The 17,281-nt window shown below is 40.4% G+C and overlaps 1 non-coding gene across 1 annotated transcript; it reads left to right on the top strand.

Moving 5' to 3' along the window:
- Nucleotides 1-10,976: 10,976 nt before the first annotated feature.
- On the top strand, nt 10,977-11,183 carry LOC114089981 (small nucleolar RNA U3). Its single transcript, XR_003582281.1, has one exon. It is a non-coding gene; the product is annotated as a small nucleolar RNA U3 (small nucleolar RNA).
- Nucleotides 11,184-17,281: the final 6,098 nt, after the last annotated feature.

Here is a 17,281-nt window from a genome sequence, read left to right as displayed (position 1 = left end):
TGGGCATTAAAAAATGTCATCTAGAACCACTCATTCTCATTGCAAAACACAGTTAACTCTTTCTTTTCTTTTTTCCTCTCTGTCTTTCCTTCGATCTTCCCCTCCTTGCCCCCCACCACCTTCTCTTTCTTCCTGTGGTGTTGGGAATGGCACCTGGGGCCTTGCCCATGGTAGGCAAGCCCTTCACCACAGAGCCATGCCCTCTGCCCTATAGTTGCATGTGGGCACCTTCCCCTCTTCTTACCTGGCAGAAGGGAACGCTGGTGTCTCTCTTCCTATGAAGACACCAGTCCCATCATGACTTCATCTAACCCTAACCACCTGCCAAAGCCTCCCCCACCCTCCCCCCACCCTCCCACCACCCTCCCCCAAAAACCCAAACAGCACCACACTGGGGGTTAGGGGTTTGACAATGGAATTGGAAGTGGAGAGGGTACGACTCAGCCCCTCACAAATGCCCCACTGCATTTAGGCCCCGTATTTGGTACTGGAGATACAAACATAACCCTCCATTCTCCTTCTCCTTGGGGGAAAGGTAGACAGTAAATAAGTAGACAAATAAAGAAGATTTCTTCATTCCTGGACATGATGGAACTGAGCAAGGTTCTGAGACAGACGAAATCTGGACAAGAGAAGTGAAGACTACGGCCTGTTTCAGGACCAGCTTTAAGATCAGTGTGATTCAAGAGTCACAATTATAGGATGAGAGGCACAGGAAGAGACTGTAGTGGCACCCAAGGGCTGGATTATTTCTTTTTAAAATTTTTACTTATTTATTTATTTTTTTAATTACTGGAGATTGACCCAAAGGAACTGTCACTGAATTACGCTCCAGACCTTTTTATTTTGAAATCAAGAGTCTCACTACAATGCCCAAGCTGGCCTCACATTGTGATCCTCCTGCCACAGCCTCCCTAGTAGCTGGGATTACAGGTATGTGCCACCACACCTGGCTGGCATTTTCTTAGTGGTTAGTTAACACTTGGGTGGTGTTTGACAATGGTTACAGGTTAAGCTTAATTAGCTGGGTGAGGTGGTACACACCTGCAATCTTAGGAACTTGGGAGGCAAGACACAAAGATTGCAAATTTGAGGCCAGCTTCACCAGCTTAGTGAGATTTTCAGTTAACTTAGCAAATCCCTGTCTCAAAATAGAAAATAAAGAGTTGGGTTTGCAGCTCAGTGGTAGAGTGCCCCTGGGTTCAGTCCCCAGTACCAAAAATAAAACAAAAAAATAAGTTAAACTCAATCACCTTTAACACTGCATGGGGTTTGTTGATAGTTCAGCTTCCTTGATTCTTCTTGCCTACAGGAATGCCCTTTGAAGCCAAGACACCTCACTACCTATGACAATTTAGGAAGAGTCAGGGCAGATACTGCCACCTGCATGGGAGAAGTGACACCAAATCCATTCTCTACCTGAGGCAGGTTTTCATTCTTGTATTAATAACAAATTCTTAGACTGTTGGACACCATACTGACATCAGCAGGGGGTGACTGGCCATGCGCAGTGGTGTGAGCAATTGAAAACAGAAGCTGTTGGCCTGGAAACCAGACCCTGCAGGGTGAGATGCAGAAAGGCTCTCTAGCAGGGAGGCAGAGCCACTCACGTGGGTGGGGATGAAAACCCACGCTGCTTGCCTCCCACATGACCAAACCAACCCTCACCAGCAGGCGTGGTCATCCCTCGCCCAAAACAGAGGAGAGGAGGTCTTTGTACACATCTCCAGTGTCATACCAACAACATTCTTAAAAGGTAGAAAAATGTGCTTCATGGAGCTTTTGGGAAAATTCATGACCATGCCATCCCCAGGTGTTGAAGAACAGCATTCGATGTTCTCCTTACCCAGAGAGAAGCCCTGAGTCCACTCTGGGCCTCTGTGTGTTGCTATGAAAGGTTCCTAGAAAATAAGATCAAATGAAATGCAGGAGCAATGTATGGAATCGACAGTTGTGACCTTCCGGTATGCAGTTTGGAGGTTAAGGTTCAGTGACTTTAAGGACTTGGTATGTTGTATAGATCCCCAGGGAGTCAACCAGTTGATTATGGAAATGAGGAGTGTGTTGCAAAGCTAGTGGAACTGTGCAGTCTTCAAGGAGAGGAAGAATAACATTTCTTGCAAGGGTCTCATCTAAGGAAATGCAAAGGTGGCAAAAGAGAAGGGATACTCGAAAAATGTAAGAGGGGCAAGAAGAATCCAGCATTTCACAGGACAAGGCAGACCTGGTGTCCACTTACCTGCCAGACGGAATCCTGAGAAACACAGAAAAGATCTTTTCAGCTCTTGGACCTGGAGTGTTAAGTTCCTGGTGCCAATTCTCAGGAAACCCCATGATTGCCCAGGGAGCGTGTAGATATTTAGTGAATATGGTGACCATTTTAATTCTGGAAATAGGAAATGGGTTCTTTTGGCTGTTTATTCTTTCGTGAATGGGGCGATGACATAGAACTATTTTAATATCTGTTGCTTATAACAGAGTCTAATTAGATCAACTACCAAACAAACAAAACTTTATTGATTTTTTTGGTCTTTATTTTTATTATTTTTCCCATATTTTTATCAGTGCATTACAGATGTACATAATGATGGGATGCATTATAAAATATTTGTACATGTATACAATATAACAATATAATTTGGCCAATATCATTCAAAGCTTTGTTATATCATAGTACAGCATGTCACCTGAATGGACATGGTTATCACGCCAATGTAGTATTTAAAAGCCATATATTTTTACTATATTTATTTAGATTGTTTTTACCCTGAAGTATTTTCACTTCAAGAAAAAAGGAGGGGCCAAGACACTGAACCCCAGAGCATATTAAGTATCCCTGGACTGTGCCTCCATAAGCCCTTCACAATGATTCTTTTCATGGATTTAAAGAAACCAGAAGACAGAAAATGGGTGAGGGAAAGAAAGTGAGTTTGCAGAGTGTACACACTTTCTTGAACAGTTTGTTCTTTTTGCCCCACCCTGCTTTAGTCATTAACTCTTAAGATCAAACAGGACTTTATATTGGGAGGGACATTAATGAGGAGACTGTACAAATGGAAAATAGCCCCGACCTAAGCAGAACTTCCGGCTCAGCAAAGGGACTCTAGACAGAGGCTGGGGCCTCCCTGATTCCTATCAGTTGCTTCTTTGCCTCTTCTGGCTTCTCTTCTGTTCATTCATTCATTTGTTTGTTCTTGATTCATTCAACTTCTGGGTGCCAAACACCGGCCTAGTTGCTAGGGAACCCTCTGCTGACTTTCTCAGGCTCTCCCTGGTTTTCAAGAATAAAGGGGGTCGAGCTTTGAGCAGCTCCTTCTGGTGTGGGAAACAGACAAGTTCCACTTGGGCTTGCTTTCCTTGAACGGGTCTAATGGGCAGCCTCACCTGCTCAGAACACCAGCTAGGTCCCATAGCCTTTGGCCAGACCTTCGTGGAAGGCTCTGCCTCAGGGGCAGAGCCAGAAAGGGACACCACTCCAGAACCACTGTGAAATGAGAAAAGAGGATTTAGAAGCCAGCATCATGGTGCACACCTATCATCCCAGTGGCTCAGGCAGCAGGATCACAAGTTCAAGGACAGCCTCTGCAGCTTAGCAAGGCCCTGAGCAACTTAGTAAGAGCCTGTCTCTAATTTAAAAAAAAATAAATTAAAAGGGCTGGGGTGTGTACCTGGGTTCAATCTCTGGTACACCCTCACTCAAAAAAAAAAAAAAAAGATTCAGAAATGTAGCTACATATTGCAGAATGCTCCCCAAATCATTTATTTGGAACATTAGTTTCCTTAATGGTATGAGGTATTCTTTCTGGTCAGAGCCTGGGAGCAGGCAAGTGACATACTTAAGGTACAATTTTTTTGTATGTGTGGTACCGGAGATTGAACCCAGGGGGCTTTTACCACTGTGCTATACCCCCAGCCTGATTGATTGATTGATTGATTGGAGACAGGGTCTCACTAAGTTTCCTGTGCTTGCTTCAGATTTGCCATCCTTCTGCCAGCCTCTGAAGAAGCTTGGATTACAGGTGTGTACCATCATACCTGGCTATTGGGGTACTTTTTTTTTTTGGTAGTGAGTTTTGAATCCCTGGTCACTTTACCACCAAGCTACTTTGCAGGTCCTCGTTTTATTTTTTATTTTTTTGTTTTGAGACATGTCCTTGTTAAGTTGCTGCAGGTCTCACTAAATTGCTGAGTCTGGCAATCGTCCTATCTCATCTTCTCCAGTGGCTAACATGCTCAGCTGTTAGGGTACAAATGTGACTTGGTCTCAAGAGTTTACAAATGTTTTGCAAGTGGATATTTTCTTAAATAGGGGGCCCTGTAGGTCTCATTTGCCTTATTCTAGTTCTGGCTCTGGCCTCTGTTCCCTCCAATCCTGCCCTAAAGAGTCAAATAAATTTGGAAAATGATGTTTACCATCTATGGTAGATTACTAAATGCCCCACCTGCATCTTCTGGTTCATGCACTGTGCACATGCAGTCCAGTAAAGACTCTGAGAATTCCTGAAGTAAAGAAATTCTAAGACTCTATTTAATCCTGCATATCCCACATGGATTAGATTGTCAAATTCTTTTTTTTTAAAGTTTTATTTATTTATATGTGACAGTGGAATGCATTGCAATTCTTATTACACACATAGAGCACAATTTTTCATATCTCTGGTTGTATACACAGTATATTCACACCAATTCGTGTTTTCTTACGAGTACTTCGGATAATAATGTTCATCATATTCCACCATCATTAATAACCCCATGCCCCCTCCCTTCCCCTCCAACCCCTCTGCCCTACCTAGAGTTTATCTATTCCTCCCATACTCCCGCTCCCTATTCCACTATTAATCAGCCTCCTAATATCAAAGAAAACATTCAGCATTTTTTTTGGGGGGATTGGCTAACTTCACTTAGCATTATCTTCTCGAACTCCATCCATTTCCCTGCAAATGGCATGATTTTATTCTCTTTTATTGCTGAGTAATATTCCATTGTGTATATATATGCCACATTTTTTTTATTCATTCCTCTACTGAAGGGCATCTAGGTTGGTTCCACAGTTTAGCTATTGTGAATTGTGCTGCTATAAACATTGATGTGGCTGTGTCCCTGAGCACTAATCTCTAAGGTATATAAAGAACTCAAAAAGCTAAACACCAAAAAAACAAATAACCCAGTCAATAAATTGGTCAAGAACCTGAAGAGACACTTCTCAGAAGATGATGTACAATCAACAAATACATGAAAAATGTTCATCATCACTAGCAATTAGAGAAATTCAAATCAAAACCACTCTAAGATTTCATCTCACTCCACTCAGAATGGCAGCTATTATGCATACAAAATAAGTGTTGGTGAGGATGTGGGGGAAAAGGCACACTCATACATTGCTGATGGGGCTGCAAATTGGCACAGATAATATGGAAAGCAGTATGGAGATTTCTTGGAAAATTGGGAATGGAACCACCATTTGACCCAGCTATCCCTCTACTTGGTCTATACCCCAAGGTCTTAAAAACAGCATATTACAGGGACACAGGGACACAGCCACATCAATGTTTACAGCAACACAATTCACAATAGCTAAACCTAGATGCCCTTCAATAGATGAATGGGAAAATTATAAAATTTTCTTTTTAAAGAAATACTTATTAATGTCTCCTGAGACAGTCATAAATGCCAGGTGGGAAATACCCCAGGATATTTATCTATGGAATATACTCTTTATTTTGAAAAGTTTTCTTAGCTGCAAAATAGTTGGTTAATCAGCTTTGAGTTACTGTGACAAAATATCTGAGCAAATCAATTTAGTAGGAGGAAAGATTTATTTCGGCTCATAGCTTCAGAGGTTTCAGTCCATGGTCACTTGGACCTGTGGCCTTTGAGCCTGTGGCAAGGCAGCACACCAGGGCAGGAGTGTGTAACGGAGGAAGGTATTCACTGCATGGTGGACAGAAGTGAAAAGAGAGAACAGGGGCCAGGGTCCCCAGATCCCCTTCAGGACATGTCCCCAAATGATCCAACTTCCTTTCACTAGGTTCCACTTCCTAAAGGTTCTACCATGTCTAATAGCACCACAGGTGGGTTACGAGGCCTCTGATAGGGGTCTTTGGGGGGTATTTCAGATGCATGTGATAGCTAATAGCTATTTTCTTTGCTGGGTATAGATTCATTTGCAAATGGCACTAAATCCTTGGCATCTGAATAAGGAAAGGACTTGGATGTTGTTCATGCCTGTTATCTTCTAACTTACTGGTTCAGTGATTTAGCCAGCCCTGAGTAAGCACTTACTATGTGCTAGGAATGCAAAGACGAGTAAAATGGAATCTATGGAGTCTCACTCCGAGGGGCTCAGGAAGAGCAGAGACTTGCACAAGTCTAAGCCCAATTGCAGTTTGATAACTACTGCAAATGAATGTCAAAACTCTCCTTAGGTCATCCTTCCAAACCAAATTAGTTGCACCTTACAGAGAAGAGTTATTTGTGATATTTTAAAATCCTTTCTATAACATCTGGCAGGGACTATGCACATACTAGATGTGCAATATTTGTCAAATAAATGGCACACGAGGGGAAATCTTGCAACTTAATTGATGCATATTAATAATCACTTGCAAAAACATGTTAAAAAAAGAAAATCCCAAGGAGAACATTTGCCTGTGGCCCTGGGTTTGAACCTCAGAACTGGGGATGGGATGAAACCCAAAGATTGTACCCCCTAAGTTTGGTTCCCCATCTGTGGAATAAGGATAACAGTCCTACTTTCCCAGGGTTCTTAGAGGGTTAAATAAGAATGTACCTCAAGCAGTTATTACGTCCCCTGGCATGTAGCAGGTAGCCAGTGAACGATAGTCACAATGACTACAATACACTATGCTTTTTATCCACAAGGTTACTATAAATGGCACACTCTGATTTGACAAAAAGGTCACGTAGAGCTTTTTTCGGCTCCATCAAATGTTCTCTTGCTGGCTGAGAACACAGTTCTGAAAGGTTGGGCGAACACATGGGCTTTTACAAGAGAGCTGGGTAAAGACCTTGTAAGATTAGTGGAATGGCCTTCTCCTCCCCACTAATCTCAACGCACCCTGTGAAACCGATCGGAGCCACATTTACCTTGATACCTCTGCCTGCCCCTGCGCTGTTTCCTAAACCACAAGAGGCAGACATATTTCCTGGGTGACTTGTTAAGCACACTGCATCTCTTGCAAAAATCTCTGGGGACTGGGCCCAGAGAGCGGCATTTTTTGACTTTGGGGACATTTTAGGCAGCCAGTGTGACGTCGGAAAGCACTCTGCTATGGCACTTGGCTCGATGTCTTAGAGTTGACCTTCCATGTTTATGGAAAGAATGAATGACGGAAGAGAAGGCAGGGCCTTGAGCAGACATTTGGCAGAGGGCTTCATGCACACACGCATCTACACCATGGCCTACCAAGTGAAGTTCAGTCTGTGACATAAGATGGTGCCGTCACTTAGAACCAGGGGACCAGGAGCCAGAGATCTCTTAAAGGAGCTGACACCGAGGACCTGTGAAGCAAAGCAGACTGCTTCTCTTTTTGCCGGCAGTCGCCAGGCAGAACAGCACAGCTGCTCACTGTAATAATTTGGATTCTTGGTTGCTGGTTACAGACAGCTCCAGGTTTGCATCATTCTGCCCGGAGGATCCCAGGGGAAAGTAAGAGCATCCATAAATAAGTCAAATACCTCCCGGCAGCCATAAATAAAACAGGAGGGTAGGAGCCTGATTGGTCCAGCCTGGGCCTCCTGCCCTTCTGGGGGCTGAGCACTGTGACCAGGGAGTAGGGGACATTGTTGGCCCGTCGTGTGTTACTTGTCCATCCTTTGGCCAGGAGGCAGATTCTCATGATTGGCAACTACAGCAAACACCCATCGAGTGAGAGGAGGTAGTTCCTTGAGGTATGGTTGCTACTGCCAGAGAAGTGGGTCTGCTCCAGCCCTGCCCCTGACCTGCTCTAACCAACCTGGGCAGCTGGCCAGCCTTGAAGGCATGCATCCTTTGTCCAAGAACAGAGCTTCTCATGCCTCCTCGTTAAAGCACCTTTCATCTTGAAATAGCTTTGAAGATAATAAGTTTTTATTTCCTGTGACTCGAGGATCATAACTCAAAGTAGCCATAGTCAGTCTAAACATCTCCTTTACCCTCTTCCTCTTCTTTTTTATCAGTATTGGGGGTTCTATCAGGAGCTTACTACCTCTGAGCTACATCCCCAGCCCTTTTTATTTTTTGCAAAGTCATTGAGGCTGGCCTCAAACTTTTGATCCTCCTGCCTCGGCCTCCTGAGTTGCTGGGATTCACTGGAATTACAGGTGTACACTACCACATCCAGCTCCATCTAAACTTCTTTTAGAAGTTTCTTGTTTTAAATGAAAAACATTTTATGAATTCTGTAGTATCCATTTAGTGTTATAATAATGCTTTTCCCTCTATGTTTATTTTGGAAAAACTTCAAGCCTATAGAAAATTGAAAATAAAATTGTACCAGCAATACTCATTACCCTTCAGAGTCAACAGTCAGCATTTTACCATATTTACTTTCTTTCTCTCTTCCAAATGTGTATGAGTGTATAAATATTTATATATACGATAGGAATATATATATATATATATATATATATATATATATATATATATATATATGAAGAATCACACAAAACGTACATATTTACTTTTATATATATATATATATACTTTATGCATATATATGTATACATATATATGAAGAAATACACAAAACACATATTTACTTTTTTTTAAAAGAAAACTTTCCCCCATAGCTTTATTGAGGTAAAATTAAAATACAAAAAAATGCACATATTTGAAATATGCTGTTTGATCCATTTTTATATGTATACAAACAATACAATCAATATAAAATCAGCTATGCATCACCAAACAATATAAAAAACATTTCCATTACTTTTTTTAAATTTGAAGTCATGCAGTGTTTCCTGCATGATTTATTACATTTGAAGTCAATCACCTTAAGATTATAGAACCCACCCCCACATCAAGTATTTCAAAATTAAATGGCGCACTTATATCTCTGAGGTCAGGCTGAGGAGCACCCAGTAATTTTACTTTCTAAACCAGTTAAGAGTTAATTGTAGGACTGATGATAATGCACCCCTTAATATTCCAGCATGTATTTTGAGATAGCCATGTTGGTTCTTGCAGGTGTCCTTACTGTCCTTTTTTCTTTCTCTGCGATTGGGCCCTAAACCCAGGGCTTCATGCATACTAGGCAAGTGCTTGACCACTGAGCTACATCCCCAGCCATTTTTATTTTATTTTTGAGGTAGGGTCTTGCTGAGTCACCCAGGCTGACCTTGAACTTGTGATTCTCCTGCCTCAGCCTCCCCAGTCTCTTAGGTTACAAGCATATACTTCTATGCCTTGCCTCCAGCATATATTTTTGAAGAACAAGGACATTTTCCCACACACCCACAACATAATTAACAAAGCCAACGTTTTCAACAATAATGTAATATCATTCTCTAACATATAGCCCCTACTCAGATTTTCCCACGTCAGTAGGTCTTTGATGGTGTATGTGTTTTTTCCTCCTGCTCTTTTATTGATAGGTTGCATTTAGTTGTCTTATTTCTTTATTTCTTCTCTCTTGGTCTTCCATACCACTGATATTTTTGGAGCCCAAGTTCCAGTTGTTTTGCCAAATGTGCCTTTATTTGGAACTCAGTGATTCTTTCCTTGTGATTAGCATCAACATCTTTGGCTGGAATGCTCCGTACTCCTCAGTGCTTCCCCCGGGGGCACATGATATCAGTGTGCATGATCCTTTGGAGATGTTAGCTTTGATCACTTGGTTAGGACTGTGCTTGCCAAGCCCACCAATAACGCAGTACATTTTTCTTGTATAATTAATAAGAAATCTGCATGAGATCCTGTGAAAATTCTGTTGTCTCAAACCTTCTGCCCAATGGTGATTTTTGCTTGAATCAATTATTACTGTGGTGGTTGTAAAATGGTGATTTTCTATCATTTATTCTGCATTTATTCATTGGTAGTCTATTTAAAAAAAGCTTTCCCCAACATTTGCAATTTTAGTAACAATTAGCAACAATAACCCAACACACTGTAATATATTCCTGTCTATTCATTTTGGTGTTCATATTGACCAAAATGTGGCCAAGGGCCCTTGCAGATTGGCACCCCTGTCCTTTTGAGATAGCCATGTTGGTTCTTGCAGGTGTCCTTACTGTCTGAAGATGTTCCAGACTTATCCTGGTACCATCATCATCCCAAACCCTGGAATTACTCATTTGTTCAGGGAGCCTTGATTCTTTTTCATAGAGAATGGTATCTGGATACCAAGTGCTCTGTGTCTTTAAAATCTCACGTGTTGGAAACCTAATCCCTAAAGCCACATGCTGATGTTATTTGGAGGTAAGGTTTTTGGGAGGTACTCAGGATTAGATGAGGCCAGGGAGTGGAGCCCCCCTGAAGGCATTAATGGCTTTATAAGCAGAGGAAGAGAAACCTGAGCTAGCAGACTCGTGCTGACTCACTATGGGACACCCTCTGCCATTTGTGATTCAGCCAGACAGCCCTCACCAGCACCATGCTCTTGCACTTCTCAGCTCCAGAACCAGGAGCTAAATAAACCTCTTTTCTTTATAAATTACTGGCTCTCAAATATTTTTGTCATAGCAACAGAAACAGAGTAAGACACCAAGGTATAGGTGGTGGGTGTGCTCATTACTGTTGGAATGATGCTGCTCCCAAGCTATATCAGAAGACAGGATTAGGGAATAGATGTATATATGTACATACACACACAGAGATATATCTACAGCTACTCTATGTTAGAAACTATGAATTTGTATTGATTGCTACCATTCTAATCCAAAACCTCAGGATTCGTTCTATTTTTCTCCCTTTCCATATTTGCAGTTCAGTACTTCAACAGTAAGAAAATAAAAGAAGATAAAAATCAGTTTTGAAGACTGTATCTTCAGGGATCATTCCTTACCAGAGTAGTTTCTCAGAATGCAAAGAGCACAGTGAGCCTGAGGAGGGGGTGCAGTGTTCGCTCTCCAGGATGAAGCCTGCTCTTGGTGTTGCTTTGCTGCAGCTGCCATTTGTCACTGATGATTGTTCTTTCCTTCGTTTTGCGGGAGCAAGAAGAGGAGGGTGCTGCCTGAGTGGTCTCTGTGGAAAAAGAAAAAAAGGAAAGAATTAATTTTTGCAAGCATTGTATTATGTGCACAGAATGGAATTCTCCTTGGTAATAAAAAATGAAGGAGCTAATGCTCAACACACGACATAGGTGAGCCCTAAAAATTACGTTGAGCCAAAGAATTGGACGCACGAAATAATCAGCTACACATCTCCAAACAGTTCCTTTATACAAAGTCCAAGGACAAGTCAAACTAACCTGTGATATTAGAGCTCAGAAAGTGTCTGCTTGTGGAGCAGCTGGAGCTGGAAAGGAGCATACTGGGATTTCCTGGAATGGTGGAAATGTTCTAGATCTTGTCTCCAGGGTGGTTACACAGAGGTATTTGTCAAAATTCATTAAACCAAACATTTAAGATCTGTACATTTTATTATGTACAAACTGTATCTTAATAAAAGAAACACATAAAAATATATAAAAGACTTAAAAGTTATTAAGCTTCACTCATAATAAGAGAAAGCAAATTAAAACTTCACTAAGATACCAGTGTAGCTATTAAATAGGGGGAAAAAAAATCAAAAGCCTGACAACATATACCGTGGGTCAGACATTCTCATTTGCTGGTGGGAATGCAAGAGAGAACAGTCCCAATGGAGGGGAATTTGATACCATCTAAAAATAGCTACTTTTACCCTTTGTGCCCCCAACCTCACTTCTGGGAATTTATCCTGAGTATATAGTCTTATGCTGGATTTCCATGCACACTTAGGTCTATTTCTGGACTTCCTATTCTTTCCTACTAGACTTGTCTATTTATGTTTCAGCACTACACAGTTTTAATTATAGAGCCTTTAAAATATGTTTTAATGTTTTTAAAAATGAATTTATTAGTTCTAATCAGTCATACATGACAGTATAAAGCTCTTTGATTCATTGTACACAAATGGGACAGCATTTTTCACTTCTCTGACTTGGCATGAAGTAGATTCACACCCTTTGTGCAATCATACATGTACCTAGGGTAATGATGTCTGTCTCATTCCACATCTTTCCTACCTCTTTGCCCCCTCCCCCTACCTTTGCCCCATCCAAAGTTCTTCCTCTTATCCCATGCCCCCCTCCCCCATATGGACCAGCATCCACTTATCGGAGAAAACATTTGGCCCCTGGTTTTTTGAGATTGGCTTATTTCATTTAGCATGATATTCTCCAACTCCATCCATTTACCTGCAACTGCCATAATTTTATTCCCTTCTTTTTAAAATACTTTTTAGTTGTGGATGGACACATATCTTTATTTTATTTATTTATTTTTATGTGGTGCTGAGGATCGAATCCAGTGCCTCATGCGTGTGAGGCAAGTGCTCTACCACTGAGCCACAACCCCAGCCCTATTTAATTCTCTTTTAATGCTGAGTAATATTCCATTGTGTATATGTACCATAGTTTCTTGATCCATTCATCATGAAAGGCATCTAGGTTGCTTCCACAGTTTAACAATTGTGAATTGTGCTGCTATAAACATTGAAGTGGCTGCATTACTGAAGTATGCTGTTTTTAAGTCTTTAGAGTATAGACCAAGGAGTGGGATAGCTGGGTCAAATGATGGTTCCATTCTAAGTTTTCTAAGGAATCTCCATACTGCTTTCCAGATTGGTTGCACTAATTTGCAGTCCCACCAGCAATGTATGAGTGTGCCTTTTTCCCTACATCTTCATCAACACTAATTGTTGTTTGTATTCTTGATAACTGTCATTCTGACTGGAATGAGATGAAATCTTAGAGTGGTTTTGATTTGCATTTCTCTAATTGCTAGAGATGTTGAACATTTTTTCATGCACTTGTTGATCTATTGTATATCTTCTTCTGAGAAGTGTCTGTTCAGCTCCTTAGCCCATTTATTGATTGGGTTGTTTGTTTTGTTGATGTTAAGTTTTTTGAGTTCTTTATATATCCTGGAGATAAGGGCTCTATCTGACATATGTGAGGCAAAAATTTACTCCCATTCTCTAGGCTCTTTCTTCACCTCATTGATTATTTCCTATGCTGAGAAGAAGCTTTTTAGTTGGAATCCATCCCATTTATTGATTGATGATTTTATTTCTTGCACTTTAGTTTTCTTGTTAAGGAAGTCGGGGCCTAATCCGCCTCTATTAGGCACAGGGTTTCTGGTCTAATTCCTAGGTCCTTGATCCACTTTGAGTTTTGTGCGTGGTGAGAGAGAGGGGTTTAGTTTCATTTTGCTGCCTATGGATTTCCAGTTTTCCCAGCACCATTTGTTGATGAGGCTATCTTTTTCTCCAATGTGTGGTTTTGGCGCCTTTGTCTAGTGTGAGATAACTGTATTTACGTGGGTTTGTCTCTGTGTCTTTTCTGTACCATTGGTTTGTTTTAATGTTTATCAAGGTTAATTTTCCTCTCTTTGCCTTTCTTTCTTTGCTTTTTCTGCCTATTCTTGTGTGCTTTATTTTTTTAAAATGCAGTGTATTTGAAGGTTAGAATCAACTTTTCTAGATATAGAAACATAAGAGTGCCTTTTGCATATTGAAACTACAGTAAATTTATAATTTAGGGATAAGTGACATCTTTACGATGGTCCTACTTTCCAAAAACAGGGTATCTTTCCATCAAGTCTCCCCTTACATTTTTTTATGAAATCTAAAGATTTTCTCATGTAGTCTTTGCACATTTTTTTATTAGTACCTAAGTATTTCGTCTTTATTGTTCCTGTTGTAAATGTAGTTTTTGCTTTTATTACCCCTTCTGTTTATGTTTTGTATGAGGCTGTTGACTTCTGTTACTTTTATATCCTGCTCTATTATTGAATTATTTTATTGTTTTAGTCTTACCATTTACCCTCTTGTGTTTTGAATGCATGGTCTCATAGCATCGGTAAGGAAAGCTAATTTTACTTCTTCTTTTCTTATTCTTGTGCTTCAAATCACTTCTACTTGTCTAGTTGCTTTGGCTGATATGTCCAATATGGTGTTAAGTAGGAGGAGAGATAGTTGGCATCCTTTCCATATCATCTGACTTTAGTGGTAATTTCTCTAGTTTAAAAAAATAAAATAAAAAAGCAGCTTTTGGATGTAGGGTTTTTGTTTTGTTTTGTGCCAGGAATTGAACCCAGGGGCGCTTATTCACTGAAGCACATCCTTAGCTATTTCTATTTTTTATTTTGAACAGAGTCTTGCTAAGTTGCTTAGGGTCTCACTAAATTGCTAAGGCTGGCCTCAAATTTGTGATCCTCCAGCCCCAGCCTCCTGGGTTACTGGGATTACCGGTGTGTGCCACCATTCCCAGCAGCATTTTTCTTTTATTTTTTAATTTTTTATTGTTGGTTGTTCAAAACACTACAAATTTCTTGACATATCATATTCCACACTTTGATTCAAGTGGGTTATGAACTCCCACCTTCACCCCATACACAGATTGCAGAATCACATCAGTTACACATCCATTGATTTACATATTGCCATACTAGTGTCTGTTGTGCTCCGCTGCCTTTCCCATCCTCCACCCTTCCCCCTCCCCACCTCTCCCCTCCCCTCCCCTCCTCTCTCTCTACCCCCTCCACTGTATAACCCTGAGGGTCTCCTTCCATTTCCATGCAATTTCCCTTCTCTCTCCCTTTCCCTCCCACCTCTCATCCCTGTTAAATGTTAATCTTCTTCTCCTGCTCTTCGTCCCTACTCTGATCTTAGTTACTCTCCTTATATCAAAGAAGACATTTGGCATTTGTTTTTTAGGGATTGGCTAGCTTCACTTAGCATAATCTGCTCTAATGCCATCCATTTCCCTGCAAATTCTATGATTTTGTCATTTTTTAATGCAGAGTAATACTCCATTGTGTATAAATGCCACATTTTTTTTTTATCCATTCGTCTATTGAAGGGCATCTAGGTTGGTTCCACAGTCTTGCTATTGTGAATTGTGCTGCTATGAACATCGATGTAGCAGTGTCCCTGTAGCATGCTCTTTTTAGGTCTTTAGGGAATAGACCAAGAAGGGGAATAGCTGGGTCAAATGGTGGCTCCATTCCCAGCTTTCCATGAAATCTCCATACTGCTTTCCAAATTGGCTGCACCAATCTGCAGTCCCACCAGCAATGTACAAGTGTACCCTTTTCCCCACATCCTCGCCAGCACTTGTTGGTGTTTGACTTCATAATGGCTGCCAATCTTACTGGAGTGAGATGGTATCTTAGGGTGGTTTTGATTTGCATTTCTCTGACAGCTAGAGATGGTGAGCATTTTTTCTTTTAAATGTGCTGGGAAACATGAGCACCCATGTCTGAAAGAATTTGTTAGGCATGCAGGGCTTTGAAGTTTTCTCATCTGATTTATATTTGATTGGTTCTTTATTTATATTTATTTATTTATTTTTATTTATTTATATTTGATTGGTTCTCTCCTTCCCTCCATTTTACTCTAGCTACCACAAATGAGAGAAAACATTCAATCTTCAGGTTTCTGATTGACTATTTTCACTTAGCATGATATTGTTCATTTCTATCCATTTACTGGTAAATGTCATAATTTCATTCTTTTTAATGGATGAGTAGGACTCCATTGTATGTGTATACCACAATTTTTAATCCATTCATCTACTGATGGCATCTGGGTTGGTTCCATAATTTAGCTATTGTGAATTGTACTGTTATAAACATGGGCATGCCTGTATTGCTATAGTACAATGACTTTAATTCTTCAGGATAAATACCAAGGAGTGAGTGGTCTAGCTGGGTCATGTGGTAGTTCCATGCCTAGTCTTTTGAGGAACCTCCATATTGATTTCCTTAATAGTTATGCTAATTTACAGTCCTATCGATAGTGTAAGAATGTTCCTTTTTCTCCATATCCTCTCTAGCATTTATTATTATTTGTATTCTTGGTGACTGCCATTCTGACTGGTATGAGATAAAATATCCATGTGTTTTTTTTTAAACATATATTTTAGTTGTAAATGGACCTTTATTTTATTTATTTATGTGTGGTTCTTAGTCTTGAACCCAGGGCCTCACACATGCTAGGCCAGTGCTCTACCACTGAGCCACAGCCCCAGTCCCTCAGTGTGGTTTTGATCTACATTTCCCTTATTTCTAATGATGTTGAACATTTTTTCATATATTTGTTTTGCCAGTAAAGTATTATTAGAACTCAGGTATTCATATTCATTTATATAGTAATTATGGTTGGTTTCTTACATTTGTTAAATTGAATGGTCATGAGAGAGACTTTATGGCTCACAAAGCTTAACATATTTACCATTTGACCTTTTTTGTTTATTTTTTCTTGCAGTAATGGGAATTGAACCTAGGGTCTCCCACATGCTAGGCAAGCCCTGAGCTACATCCCCAGCTCCTTTTTAAAAATGTTTATCTTTGAGATAGGGTCTTGCTAAGTTGTCCAAGCTGGACTTGAACTTGTGATCCTCATGCCTTAGCCTCCTGAGTCACTGAGATTACATGTGTGTGCTACTGACTCCTTTTGGAAATTCTGCCCAATGCCTTTGTTAGAGTTCCTCAGAATTCTTTCTTAGATTTCAGTTAGCATTCAGCTGATCTGTCTTTTTTTTATTCCTTTGTTCTAATTAGTTATACATGACAGTGGAATGCATTTAACACAGTATATAGAAGTGGGGTCTAACTTCTCATTCTTCTGGTTGTACGTGATGTAGCATTACACCAGCCACATAATCATATATACACATAGGGTAATAATGTCCGATTCATTCTACTATCCTATACCCCCTCCCCCAGAGGATCTGTTTTGATCCTGCTAATTTCCAGGCACTGTTCTAGGTCCGTAGGATATATTAATGTAGAAAACAGATAAAGAAAATCATGCCTGCTCTTTGAGAAAAGTATAAATATACATATAACAACATGAAATTATTATAAAAGCTAGAAGCTCATAAATGCTTTAGAAAATAAAATAGAGTAGGGGGTAGCTTGAGGGAGAGGGAGAGTTTAAAGAAATATGCTCAGAATAGGGCTTTTTGAGATGGTGATATCTGAATAGAGCCTTAAAAAAGATAAGGCAGCAGACATGTGGACATCTAGAGGAAGAGCTTTTCAGGCAGAAAGAATGGCAGTTTGAAGACCCGATGGCAAGGATCCTGTCTGC

Source organism: Marmota flaviventris, chromosome 20 (genome assembly GCF_047511675.1).
Source record: "Marmota flaviventris isolate mMarFla1 chromosome 20, mMarFla1.hap1, whole genome shotgun sequence".
Taxonomy (NCBI): Eukaryota; Metazoa; Chordata; class Mammalia; order Rodentia; family Sciuridae; genus Marmota; species Marmota flaviventris.
This window is presented reverse-complemented; position numbering and strand designations above follow the sequence as displayed.